This window comes from Lytechinus variegatus, chromosome 15 (genome assembly GCF_018143015.1).
Source record: "Lytechinus variegatus isolate NC3 chromosome 15, Lvar_3.0, whole genome shotgun sequence".
In the NCBI taxonomy this organism is placed as follows: Eukaryota; Metazoa; Echinodermata; class Echinoidea; order Temnopleuroida; family Toxopneustidae; genus Lytechinus; species Lytechinus variegatus.
Genome location: NC_054754.1, coordinates 9,164,871 through 9,179,052, shown reverse-complemented (window position 1 = coordinate 9,179,052; position 14,182 = coordinate 9,164,871). Strand labels below are relative to the sequence as shown.

Genomic DNA, 14,182 nt, shown 5'->3' with positions numbered 1-14,182 from the left:
ATTTAGCACGCGCGATATTTAATTTCTCTATTTGTATTATAATGTTTATTCCTCGAAGAAGTTTAATTTGGTAGGACCTACTAATATAATAGGTGGATGGTGACTAATCTACATTAATACGTCATATAATCGTCACCAATGGTTTGACGTCGTATGGATCGCCTTTGCCGACGACGTCCTACTTACGAAAGCGACTGGCGCGTATAATCTGGAGAGATTGAAGAGCGCCATCATATTCAACAACAACAACAACCTATGTCGAAGTTCAATTCGGCGACCCCCTATGTCGAACATCAATTCGGCGCCCCTAAGAAAAACATAAAAATTTGGCGCCCCCTAGCTATGTCAAACATAAATTCGGCGCCCCTAGGTAGAATATAAATTCGGCGCCCCTAGGTCGAACATCAATTCGGCGCCCCTCGGTAGAGCATCAATTCGGCGCCCCCTTGGTTGAAGATCAATTCGGCACCCCAATGTCGATTTTCAATTTGGCGACCCCCTATGTCGAACATCAATTCGGCGCCCCTAAGAAAAACATAAAAATTTGGCGCCCCCTATGTCAAACATAAATTCGGCGCCCCTAGGTAGAATATAAATCCGGCGCCCCTAGGTAGAACATCAATTTGGCACCCCCCCTTAGGTTGAATATCAATGCGGTGCCCCAATGTCGATTTTCAATTCAGCGCCCCCCCCCCTATATCAATCATCAATTCCTTCTCCTTTTCTTTCCCTCCCTTTTCTCCCCTTTTTCTTTTCCTCCATTTTCTTTTTCTTTTTGGCGCCCTCTTTTCGCCTACCCAGGGAGCCATTTTGTTCCTGAGAAGTCCCCCCCCCAAAAAAAGGGTTTCAATAAAAAAAAAATCAAGACAATTTTTGTTACATTTATTAATTTTCCACACCTTCCAGAATTCCAGAGGGTGCTGCCTTTGGGAAATAATGTGAGCAGCAACCCCAAGGAAAATCTTGAGGTGCTTCAGCACCCCCAGGATCACTCCGTTTCCCAGGGATATGGGGCCAGGGCCCCATATCCCCCAAAAAACTTTACGTGCATGATAACAGATAGCCCTTCTACATTTACAGACATTTGCATATCATTACTCATCAATGTTATTATAATTAGGTATACATTGTATAATAATTGTGTTAATTTGGGGGAAAAAAAAGAAATTCATATGACCTGTATGAGCGATCTTTAAAAACAAGACGACAAACAAGTCCCGATGACCTGAAACTTCAGCTGTTGTTTCGAAGTATCCCACTTTTTTGGATCCCATGCAACTCACCATCAGAAGCATCTTCCCTTAACTAAATAATGAAATAAGAATTTTAAAGGCCATAAGTCTAAGCGATTAAAAAAAATCTCTAAGGGGTGATTAGGAAAAAATTCAGTAATGGGACTAGGCCCTACATGTTAAAATGGACATTAAATGCAGATTCATTGCATATACCGAAACATATATAGAAAGGCCCTAAGGTTTAAATCAATATTTTTGCTCATTTTGTCACTTAAAGGACAAGTCCTCCAGACCTCAACTAAAAGGTGAGTTGAATAAAAAGATAAAAAAAAGGCCTTACATTTTGAAATATGTAAGGTCTTCATGGATAAGTGGCAGTGCTTGCAGGTACATACCTTTTTCGATCAGATCAAAACGCATGTGAAAATTTTCTGCTCGCGCCTTACGCTCGCATTATTAATGTAAGGAAAATCCCAATTATTCATCCTTTTCATGATTTACAAAACACAAATAGAGTGTCTCGTTAATTCAGTAAAAAAAATTTAGTAAAAAAAAAAAAATTTGTAATATCCTGAATAATCACTTTTCTTCAATTGGGGAAAATCTTGCAAGAAATATTCCTCCCGCAGCAAAACACTTTTCTGAATTTTTAGGTCCACCAAATTCTAATTCAATGTTTCTCGCTCCAACCTGTAATCAGGAGATAATTAATATTGTTTCTGATTTCAGTTCTAAAAAAAGTACAGGACATGATGACATCAATAATTTTCTTCTTAAGGGGGTAATATCGTCAATTGCGGATCCCCTAACTCATATATTCAATCTGTCACTTCTTAACGGCATTGTTCCCGAGAGCATGAAAATAGCAAAAGTCATTCCTTTGTTTTAAAAGGGTGACTAATTAGATGTTAATAATTACCGCCCAATTTCTTTGTTATCCACATTGTCGAAAATACTAGAAAAGATTATTTATAAAAGAACTATTAATTTTCTCAAATCAAATAATATACTTTCAAATTCCCAATTTGGATTTAGGGAAAAGCATAGCACTACACATGCATTATTGAGTTTCATTGAAAAAGCGGCACATTCAATCGATAAATCTTCTCATTTAATTGGTTTGTTCCTGGACTTCTCCAAGGCCTTCGACACCATTAATCATGATATTTTACTAAACAAATTACATCATTATGGAGTGCGTGGGAAGGCCTTGGAGTGGTTCAGGAGCTACCTCTTGAATAGGAAGCAATATGTCTTTTTAAACGGATGCAATTCTCAAATGAAAAAAAATAATTGTGGAGTTCCACAGGGTAGTCTTTTAGGCCCGATTTTGTTTATAGTTTATATTAATGATTTTTGTAGATCATCAGATGTTCTTTCTTTCATTCTCTTTGCGGGCGACTCTAACTTATTTTTTTCACATAAAAATCCTCTTCACCTTGCTAATACAATCAACTCTGAACTAAAAAAAAGTCACCCAATGGATAAGAGCAAATAAATTGTCAATAAATTTACAAAAAACAAAATATATGTTGTTTAGCAACTCTATTAATACACTTCCTGTTGATATTATTTTGGATGGAACTCCCTTGGAAAATGTATCCCATATTAAGTTTCTTGGAATAACAGTCGATAATAAGCTCTCATGGAAATTCCACATAGATAACATATGTAAAACTATTTCACGCAACATTGGTATTAACAAGCTTAAATTTTGTTTGCCATTATCGTCCCTGCTTACATTATATTCATCCCTTATATTACCTTATTTAAATTATGGAATTTTAGCGTGGGGCAACACACATCAAACACTCTTAGACAAATTACTCCTATTACAAAAGAAGTCTCTTCGTGTCATATGTCACAAAGCATATTTGTCTCATACTGACCCATTATTTTTGGAACATAAAATATTGAAAATTAAAGACTTGTATTTGTTCAATCTCGGTCAGTTTATGTACAATTATAACAATAACAACCTCCCAAATGTATTTCATTCAATGTTTCCAAAAAATCAATCCATTCATAACTATCCAACAAGGCGATTGGGTGAATTCCATTTACCACTTCTAAGAACTTTGCTGGCTCAGAACACATTTATATATGAGGGACCGAAGTTATGGAACTCACTTAATAATGATATAAGAACTGCAAAATCTTTGAACTCTTTTAAATTCAAATTATCTCTATTAAAATCTTATAATGTATCCTCAAATTAAATCTTATTCATCATCTCTGTCAAGAGGCTAGTCATCATTTTTACTATAAAGACTATAATTAAAACATAAATCATCCCTTTTTTTAATTGAAAAAAAAATCTGACACAAGTCCTTCCCAATTGTGCTCGGTTTTTAACCTCATATATTATTTGTGTCTATCCTCTCATCTTTTTTCTCTTTCCTGTCCGCTTATCCGCCTTCCTACCGCTTATTTATTTACGTCATCAATCACATTTTTCGCGCATTTTATTCTTTCCAGGTCATTCTATATATTTTTTCTCCTTATATACATTGAATCCAGTTTGCTTGAGTCCACGATGGCATGTATTCTATCTACGTTTAGCAGCACCCATCCTTCTTCTCAGGGCATTCTCCCCTTTCTCTTTTCTTTTTTTTGGGGGGGGTGGGAAGGGTGGATATATTTTTGGATATATTTTAGGACGGTTTGTTTTGTCCTATACAAACTATATTTTTTTGATATCTTCGTATTTTATATTTTGTAAGTATTATTTCTCATTTATTTTTTTTCTCATTTGATTACATATGTCTGCATTTGTACTCTGTTAATGGTTTTGTTATGTATTTTTGAGGGGCCCACATTGTACAAGCATTGCTTTTTAGTGGGTCCCTCCATTTCCATCTTAATTTAATTTCTATTGAAAAATAGTATACATATTTAAAACCTCCAATGTGTTGCCCAAATCGTGTAAGTTTTTTTCACAACATATATATTATTATTTTTGTTTCTTTGCAATGGATACAAATAATTATTTTATATATATGGTATACAATTTGTTTTTGTTTGATGGAAGTGAAATAAATGAAATTGAAATTGAAAAAATTGAAATAGTAATTTTTTCGTTGCATACTCATCTTTTTCAGTATAACAAACATTGCCCAGAATGTTAAAAATTTGAGGAAAAAATACATAAGGTTTCCAAAAAATTTAGCTCGCGCTTGGCGCTCGCATTTATAAATAAGCATTATGATATTATATATTTTTGTTGTTTAATAAAAATAAAGCTAAAAAGTGACTAGGACTACCCCTTCAACAGAACCAAAAATCATCTTCGAGCTGCCGATTGAGGGAAATATGGCTGAAAAAAATTCCGGGCCCCACCTATTGGTGAAAGCTGGATCCGCCCCTGGATATATACTCATTAGATACACGGCAACTAATATTTCGATAGGTCGAATGCTTGCCCATGATGTCCTATAGTTTTACATACTATGGCCCGTATTCTGAAGTCGGGTTTAACTTAGACCATCCCCTCTGTGCTAAAATTGTTGGAAGCCAAACGTTTGAAAATTTTGTTTACAGTTAATGCTTCTCATGTTTACTGTGCTCTTTACAACTGCCATACTTATCCTTCACAGGCAGTTAATAATGTTTTGAGAGTCAAATGAGCTGATACATTGCATGAACGTATAATGTTAGAGATTTATGTAACAACTGACTTTCCAAATTTAAACCACAACTTAAAACCAGAGATTAATTTAAACCCGAAAATATGTGTATATTTCCAAATACTGAGCTTCATGAATACCAATACATCTATACCTATCGAATTTGCCATAACCATCTGGGGCATTAAAATGATAATGAATTTGGCCAACAAAGCAGCACTTTCATAATTTATCCGGTAATAACCAAAAAGGCAACAAAAAAAAGAAAGAAAAAAACTAACAAACAATTAGGTAACAAATTTCATCGAGAAACGTTCTTTACAAAATGATTAATTCGTTTACATTAAGAAGTTTGTATGGCGCCCTCTGTACACTAAATTGGTTAGCTGATGCAGCGCTGAAGTTATATCGTGAAGTGAAAAGATTAAAAAAGTGAGTAAAATCTTTCCATGATAACTGAAAACATTGTTTCATAATAAACTAACACGGTTATTCATGTTCAATGTAAAATAGTGTGATTATTGATACTAAATGTAAGTGTGACACAAAGAAATGCCACAAAGAATTGGCTCGGGTCACATTGGCTATGGCTGATTTGTAGGCTTCAGGTCTGGGTTGTTGTTCGACCCGGGCCGCTCAGGCGGGCGATACCGTGCCCGTGGGCCGTGGCGTGACGTATGGTACTGTGTTTCAAGCATTAAGCACTGGCGCGTGGCTGGCACTGTGCAAAATAGAGAATTTTGTATTCAGCTAAAAAAAATTATTTGTATTTCAAAGATTCCAAGTTCAAAGACCAGCTATGCGTGAGATTTTCTGTGAATCTGAGTGAGATCACATACGGGACATTGTGTTATTTGTGTACAATATTTATGGGGATAGGCTGTGATAGTTGCGTGAGTGAGACAGAGATTTGAGAGGATGAACAAGAGTCCAAAATGATTGAGTCTCATGCGTGAGACTTGGTAGCTCTGGTATTTATCTCAGCAATCCCAATATTCAACAGTAAAGAATGGATACTGGTGCCCAACTCACTGATAAGTGACAGATACATGTACATATAGACATTAAAAAATTATTAAAGACATGTTTGAAACTCACACAAAACTAAAAAGTTAAGCCTAATTTAGGCCTAATCCTCATGGAATCGGGCATCAATGTGTTTTTGTCAAAGGTTGTAGTCATAGGAAACTGTAATAATTGAAATATTGTATAATTCATTTCTTCTTCTTCTGGAAACAGTACAGTCCACCGTCTGGTGTATTTGATGAAGACAATGAAAAATTGAAGTAAGTCAACAAATCTCTCATTAGTCTCTTAAAAGGGTCCGAGCTCAGACCCTTGGCATGCGCATGCATGCAATGTTTTGAAATCAGCAGTGAGTTATTTATTTGAGAGGAACTCGATGTTGGCTCTAAATCACCAATTTTTTAGGCTACCTGGAGGATGGATATGGAGAGAAATTAAGATGAAATGTAACAAATTATTAAAGCTTCTTACTCTTTTTGAGCTAGTTTTGGTGTAGGATTTTTACAATAAATGTGCATTTTTTCCTAGCCTTGAGGACTTTGTGATAGTTTTAATATTTAGTTACTTCTTCATCATGAAGCCTTGAAACCCTTGCCATAGGCATATATAGGCGAGAATTGTCAACAAAGATGGATTTCCCCAGGAAATACATCTTTGAAGATAGAAATCATGTAAATTTGTTTGATTTCATTTATCTATACACATTCATATGCCTAATGCGTATGAAGGTGCAAAAAAATAGTTGATAAAAATGTGAAAAATGAGAAGTTTCTTGCCAGACCAATCTCATTGAAATCCCCATCCTGTAAACACCGCACATACAATAGGCTTGACCCTTGAACCGCTTCGTTATGACGTAGCTTCAATAAGCGATGTTACAAAATTCATGTTTTGAAGAACAATTTATAGATAAAAATCATCATTTAACAAATAATAAATTTGAAACTTGATTATAAATATAAATAATTAATATTACAATAATTATTTATAATCAAGTTTTAAATTTTACTATTTGAAACCTCTCATTTTTCAAATTTTTATCAACTATTTTTTGCACCTTCATATGCATAAGACGTACATGTATGAAGGTGTATAGATAAATGAAATTAAACAAATTTACATGATTTCTATCTTCAAAGATGGATTTCTTTGTTGACAAGTCTCGCTTATATGCCTATGGCAAGGGTTTCAAGACTTCATGATGATATGTCAAAATACTAAGAAATATCATCACAAAGTCCTCAAGGTTAATTTTTTCTCCACCTTTGCCACTCAGAGTGTGAGAGCGAGTTTGTACCTTGAGGTTCGGGTAGGTGGAGCGTAGTGTAGCAGTAAAGTGGAGTGGAGGGTGGAGCCTGCATGAACATCACTTGAGGTACATAAATGTATGCATATTATTGAGTTGTGCAAAGATCAAGTCTCAACTGTTTTTTCAAATCATTTTTTGTAAATCTACATGTTAAAGCAAAATAGAGTACTTTTTACATCTCATGTTAGACTAGATCTACTTGTTTAAAACTGAACAAGCATACAAAGTACACTGAATATCAACTTTTTTTTCTTGAGTAGGCTTTAGGGTTGAAGTTATTAGTGTTGAGTTTACATGTACGTGTATATGGAGGAACTATTCAGCTATTGTAATAATAATTTAAAGAAAAGAAATGCCAACCAGGTCAATATCAATGGTATACTATTGGGTTTATTCCACCAAAATTTAGCCACTTTTTTTGTAAAAAATGTAAATTTTATTCATTACTTGTGTTATGATTACCTGCATTTCTAGCTCATGTTGACCTTATATCTGCTGTATACATCTGTAAAGCATTTTAAAATCAATTTATTTACAAATGGTTGATACAGTGTATAAAATGTTACTGACCTTTGTGTCATTTTGATCAAGCCTGCCGGGCTTGTGTGATAAAAAAGAAAAGTATCATTTTCAACATTACAAACATAGAAATCGCAATTCCTGTTTTTGACACATGTAACATGTACTTCGAAATGGAGAATATCTGAAGAAAATGTTTATCAAACCAGAAGAATTGTTGCGGAAGTGAAAATGAATTTTTGAATTATTTCTCCCTCTCATAAAAAAACAAGTCTTCTTGACCTTGTATTGCAGGTCAGTTGCATTGATAAAGTGATTGTCAACCATTAGACAGTAAAGAAGCTTTGATTTGATACAAACTTTGTAGTTTGAGGTCAAGACTTGACAAAAATATTAATGATTTACCCAACATATATACATGATATTAGCTTCTTATTACATCACACTCCACAAAATGTTGGACACTGTGTAAATTATAGACCTTATTTCTTACGAGCAGAAATTAGGATTAACCTCAGTAATTGTTTTCCATTGAAATCAATAATTGTAGGTAGAACTTTCATTTAACGAAATTATAAACTAAAAGATAAACTCATGCAAACATTCCTGTCCCCCCCACTAAAAAAAATACCAGGCAGAGGTTACATACTAAGTTCTTTCTCCACATTCTTTCTCAAATTCACTGTAAAACTCGAAGCCAAACAGGTTGACCTTAGGTTTCTCGTTCCCATGGTAACTGATAAGAATTTCCAATCCCACTAGACAGGCTTGCAGTCTTTGTTATCAGGCGCTGATCTGGGGGAAAAATTGATGATGGGATTGATTTTGATATAATGAAGCATCTTAATTTTGAAAAATGAGTTTGGAATATGGATGTAATTGGAAAATTTGGCACTTAACTATTAATTTCAAGAAAAAGAATAAGTTGAACAATAGTAAATATGCAGGCTACTGCATGTATTGTTGTGTTTGTAGCTCCATGATTGTTCCAATTTATTGACAGTAAAATCACTCTCATCTTGTTATACCATGTTGAAAGTACTCATTTAAAAAGAAACTAAATTATTGTATAATGACTATTAGGAATAAGAGAACACCCCCTGCAAAAATCCAATAATGAATATACTGTATGAAATATGCCTATATAAATAATGAACTTGATTGATGATATTCTTGATTGGAATTTTGCCTTGGGATTTGAAATTTATTATTAAATTCAAATTTAATTTCTGGGAGATAAAATAAATCCTTATCTACATGTATGCATGATTTCTATGATGTGTGTGCAGATCATACAAACGTCTGTGTTGAAGTCTAGTCTGATATCAGAGCTGAGTTGCATTGACCCCATGCTGTTATCAGCAGAGGTCATTTTGATTTTTTTGAGTTGGTATTTCACCATGATCCTGGGATTTAATTGTCCCTTTATTTCCATATCCAGTCTATAAGAAGCATTTATATTACAGTCAACAGGGTAGCTCTGCGCATAGGTTCAAATCACCCTCTACAAATAAAACTTGAGAGTTGATGAGAATTAATAAGGGTACAATTTCAGGGACTCAAAAACATATACCCCCCCCTCAATTCAATATTATTTTGTCATTGACCCTGTGGACCAAAAATGAATGCTTCAAGCACTGACATAGCAACACAGTTTTCAACTCAATGATAACTTTGACAGTCATTATAATCATACATGTGAAGTAAAAGTCTGCGTTTCCTTATTTTTTTGATTGATTTTTCCTGGGATGAGGGTTATAAATGCAAATTCCCAGAACCCCCCCCCCCTCCGGATAGGAGCCTGTGTAATACATGCTTCTACATTGTATAGGCCTTTATACACTATGTATTGACTTTGCTACAGGACACCCTATTGAATGTCAGAAAAATATTTTAGAAACTGGAGATGTCACAAATATATAGACGGATATTACACATTACTTGGTTTTATAAACCTTGTGATCAACGGATGCTACATGTATATAACACTGTTATAAGCTACTGGAAACCTGCCATTTGATTGGCAAGAACATATTTTTCGTGAATTTCCAGCATTGTTATAATGAGTTTAATGAGACCGGGTCCCTTGTGATCCGTAATGGGACTGTTTGTGTGTGAGGACCATTTTCCCTGACACATGCACCTGCGTGCCTTGTTTATGCTGGCTGGTTCATATTTCATCTTTGACGGCAGAGCTCAAGTGCAGCCAGATAGTGAGAACTGTGGGAAATAATCTGCTTGGTACATCTGTAGGTGTTTCCTCATAATACGAAGGGCAATTCCATAAAATTATCAACCTTTTTGTATGTTCATGGACCCTACCACAAGTACATGTAGTAGGGTCCATGGTACATCCAACCCCCATTTTACTCAAGTCATACTTCACTTCATAAACTGACTAAAGTCATGATCCTTTGAGAACATTACAGACTGTGAAATGAACAAGAAATCGGACAGAAAAATATTATGAAGGGCCGACACATAGGGGGTCAGACGTACATAGATGTATTTTGTGGAATGGCCCTAAAGAAAAAAAATTAATTGATATTGGACCAATAATTTGTAATTCAGAAGGCACAAATTGAAAATTTTTTAACACAGAATACTAATATTTGAATTTAATACACACTAACAGATATATTGACTGCTCAATTTTTACCTACTTTGGAGTTTTCTATTTGTACATGTATGTAATTTTTGTTTAAAGATATACTCAGGCACTGGTAATTACAGAAATAAATGTTCACAAAATTAAACAAACTGCTGCATAGAATTGTAAAAACTTGAAATAAATGATATTTGCAAACTGTGCCATTTTTTCAGCAAAATGTGTAATTACAGAGTAATGAGCAAATATGAAGATCAGAAATAAAACTGAAAAATGCATGTCATTAATGATAAAGTGTGGTCCCACATTATGTTTCCTGTGTTAGCTAAACTGCTCAGGAAAATTTTTTTGTTTTAATTAAAAGATATTAATATTTGCAAGCCAGTGTTAATTATTTCTAAAATTAAATCTTGTTATGAAATATTAAAGCATTCTAGTGTGTAGGATTGCTTCCAACAATTTATTATCAAAGTTAGAATTTTTATTTCAGAACCTAAATTTTAGTAGCTTTAAGCTTTGGGCCTACTGTTAGGATTTTACCTTTGCGCTTGACAGTGATTACCAAATTCATCACAAGATTACATGTACATATATTTAGTACAGGTAATTTAAAACTTATTTTTGGCTATCTCACTTTTCTTTCTCACAAATTTTAATTTTTCAATCAGATTAATGGATTTCAGTAGCTGTCATTATACAAATAGCGAATAGGCATGAGTGCGATGGTGCGAGATTTCGCATGAGGTGAAAGAAAGATGCTATATTCAACGAGGCGTTAGCCGAGTTGAATAGAGCGTTTCTTTCTTTCACCGAATGCAAAATCTCGCACCATTGCACGAATAAGAATATTCGCTATTTGTGTTGTACAACGCCTCGGAATCTAGCGAAAATATGAAAAAACACAAGAGTTTTTCCCTCCAGTAATCTATGAAAAGGGTGCAAAAATATTGAAAGCAAAAAGCAAAATCCCACAAGCCGGGCCCACAAGATCTTGGACAGCATTGCGCATTTAGCCAGTGGGCTGTACGCGCATTGTAACCTTATTCAATGAAATCGCATTGTGACGTCACCTCCTAAAGCCGTGCAATGGTACATTTTGGACGGTACATTTTGGATGGTACGTCTTGTGTGCAACGGTACGAATGTGTAACATTCAGCCTCCCATTTGATCGCGTACAACAAGCTAAGTAGGCGTTGTACAATAACTGTCATTGCAAGTTAGTTATTATTACAAGTTTTATGAAACAGGCACCTGAAATGCTTCAAATAATCCCTACTACTGAAGCAGTTTTTCAGAAATCTCTTGTCCTCTTGAAGGCTTTCTACCAGCCTACTTGCATTGATGGGAATTACATGTAGGAACTGTCAAAGTTTTTCCCAGATCATAGGTAAATTTTCAATAAAATCTGTGTATTTAATTCAATTTATTGTAGGTTCTAATGATGTGAAATACAAATACATTAAAAAAAGTATACATTATTAGTGTCTGATGGGCATCCCAGAATTTACCAAACTTGAAAAAGGCTTTATTGATTTGTATTTAGATTAAAATAACACTTTTCAAAAAATCAAGACAAGCATAGGAGTGGAGATTTTTTTTATAGCTTTTATTATTTTTTTACATCCGACATGTGCAGTGTATATGTTCATTCTAAATTTGTGTTTCTCAATTCTCATGTATTTGTTATTATTTGTTTATATATTTATTTGTCTATTTATTCATTTATTATTATTATTATTTATTTATTTACTATTTTTTTTTTGGGGGGGGGGGTAAAGCAGAGTGCTCCAGCCCCCACCTCATGTATAAATCCATTTTAAGTGGACAGCACTTTAGGGCCCGAGTGTCTCAGAATCGGCATGGACCTACATGTACATGTACGATATCAGGAAGCTTTTCATAGATTTGACAGCATGCGAAGGGGAAAGCAGAGGAAATATCAAACCACTCTACCACATCAACAACTTCCTCTGCTAACCAGCTCACACTTATTGCAAAGATATTCAACATGATAGGCCATGACTTTGAATGAGGGATGAGAAATTCAGCATCAGCAGCCTGCCATACATTTATAATACTTAATATATATAGCTCAACTAAAGAATGTACTAACACTGTACATGTATAAAGAGAGGTGTTTGAAGATGTATAAACAAAATATAAGAAGTTTACTAGGTAGAAATTGTGCATTTGTTCATTATGAAACAGGACACAGATGGCCTGGGGGGGGCAGTCAAATATATTGCTGTACACACACGTGACCCCAAAAACACGTTTAAAATGGTGTTTTTTCAGTTTTGGCTGCAGGCCATGCGTGCACTCGCTAAAGGGTATAAAAAATACCGATTAAAAAAAAGGGGTAGTTTTGAAAGACTGGTCAATGGTCAATCGCAGGGTCAAATGTATTTAGGTTATGTTTTTTTTTCAAAACAAAGGTTTTTTTTAAGACTAGCCAAACATGTTTAGGGTACATGTTTTTTTCCCCCAAGCTTTTTTACCGGGGTCATAATCTGGCGATAACTTGTTTAGGGGCCAAAATGTGAAAATAAAGCCCATTAAAAACTTGTTTGGGGAGTTATATTGCACACAGAGAAAAACTTGTTTAGGGGGTGTTTGGAAATAATTTAGCCACGCATGTGTACAGCAATACATTTGGCTGCCCCCCCCCCCCCCAGATGGGCACCCAAATCAATCACATTTTATTGCCTTGGAATGCTAGGAAATCTTGATACATGTTCATGTATTTTGTCTTGTGACCCTCCTACTTTTTCTCTCCATTAACTGAACCCGGGACCAATGCTACCCATTTAACAAGTAATATGCTTTTCACACTGTACTTTTTGTCCTTAATTGGTGGGGCTAAGGGGGGGTCTTAGCCCCACCAATTTCCCGGGGTTAAGCTTAGCCCACTTCGTTTTCACTCTACGTTTTAGCAAAGTGGGCTAGCACGGTAAATAGTACGGTACTATCTGGCCCTGCAAAAAAGCAGGGTTAGCCGGCTTATTGTGGTGCTAGCACCACAATTGCGGTGCTAAGAGATGCAGTGTGAAAACGAAACAGGGCTAAGGAAAGTGGGACTAAGCATTAGCCAATCACAGAAGTCGAATTGCACGTTAATCACGCTCTGTGTGGTAAAACCATCAGTATTCATGAGCTGAGGGATAGTCTGGGGTTAAGGCATTAACCACGGTTGAGCAGATAGTATGGGGTTAAGAAAGACAGTGTGAATCGAAAAAAAGATAGTATGGGGTTAAGAAAGATGGTGTGAATCGAAAAAAGATAGTATGGGGTTAAGGATAGCCCGGGGTTAAGGATAGTATGGGGTTAAGGAAATGCAGTGTGAAAAGCATATAATAGTGCATAATTTCTTCATGTCAAAATTCCATGATTGATGTCATTGCTTAGGCCACTGGTGGTATCCATTTCTCCCAAGATGCTAAGAGTAATGAGGTTTTGATGACAGCATTTTGCTTTCCATCTCTTCTACAGTTGTATGGTCTTGTCCACTTCATTTTGCAAAGAGCTATTTTTTTTTGCTTTGTTGATAATAGGTGAAGTGTTTTCAAATCATTCTTGGGTTTGTAGTAATGTACGTAGATTAAATTTTTAAATTTCTGTTTTATATGCACCAGCATTACAAGTCTGCAGCATAGAGCCTACCAAATCAAATTCTGCAGTTACAATCTACTCGACCAAAAGCTTCAGTCTTTGTTTAGTTGATTGTTCCGCTGGCCTTTGTATTCACTATGTATGAGGAAAAGTTTTTTTTTTAATTAGAAAATGTTAAAAAACTTCTCCCCCAAAATGGATTTCAGGTATCCAATAGCCTACATGTTGCTAGTTCTGCAGATTTTGGTT

General features: G+C 35.1%; 1 protein-coding gene across 1 annotated transcript in view; it reads left to right on the top strand.

Annotated features, from left to right (window-relative positions):
* The first annotated feature begins 5,228 nt into the window (after window positions 1-5,228).
* LOC121428787 (discoidin domain-containing receptor 2-like) overlaps window positions 5,229-14,182 on the top strand; it is a 106,151-nt gene continuing 97,197 nt past the window's right edge. The window contains exon 1 of the mRNA XM_041625621.1: window positions 5,229-5,293. The gene's annotated coding sequence lies outside the window, so the exon portion shown is untranslated. The remainder of the gene's footprint in view (window positions 5,294-14,182) is intronic.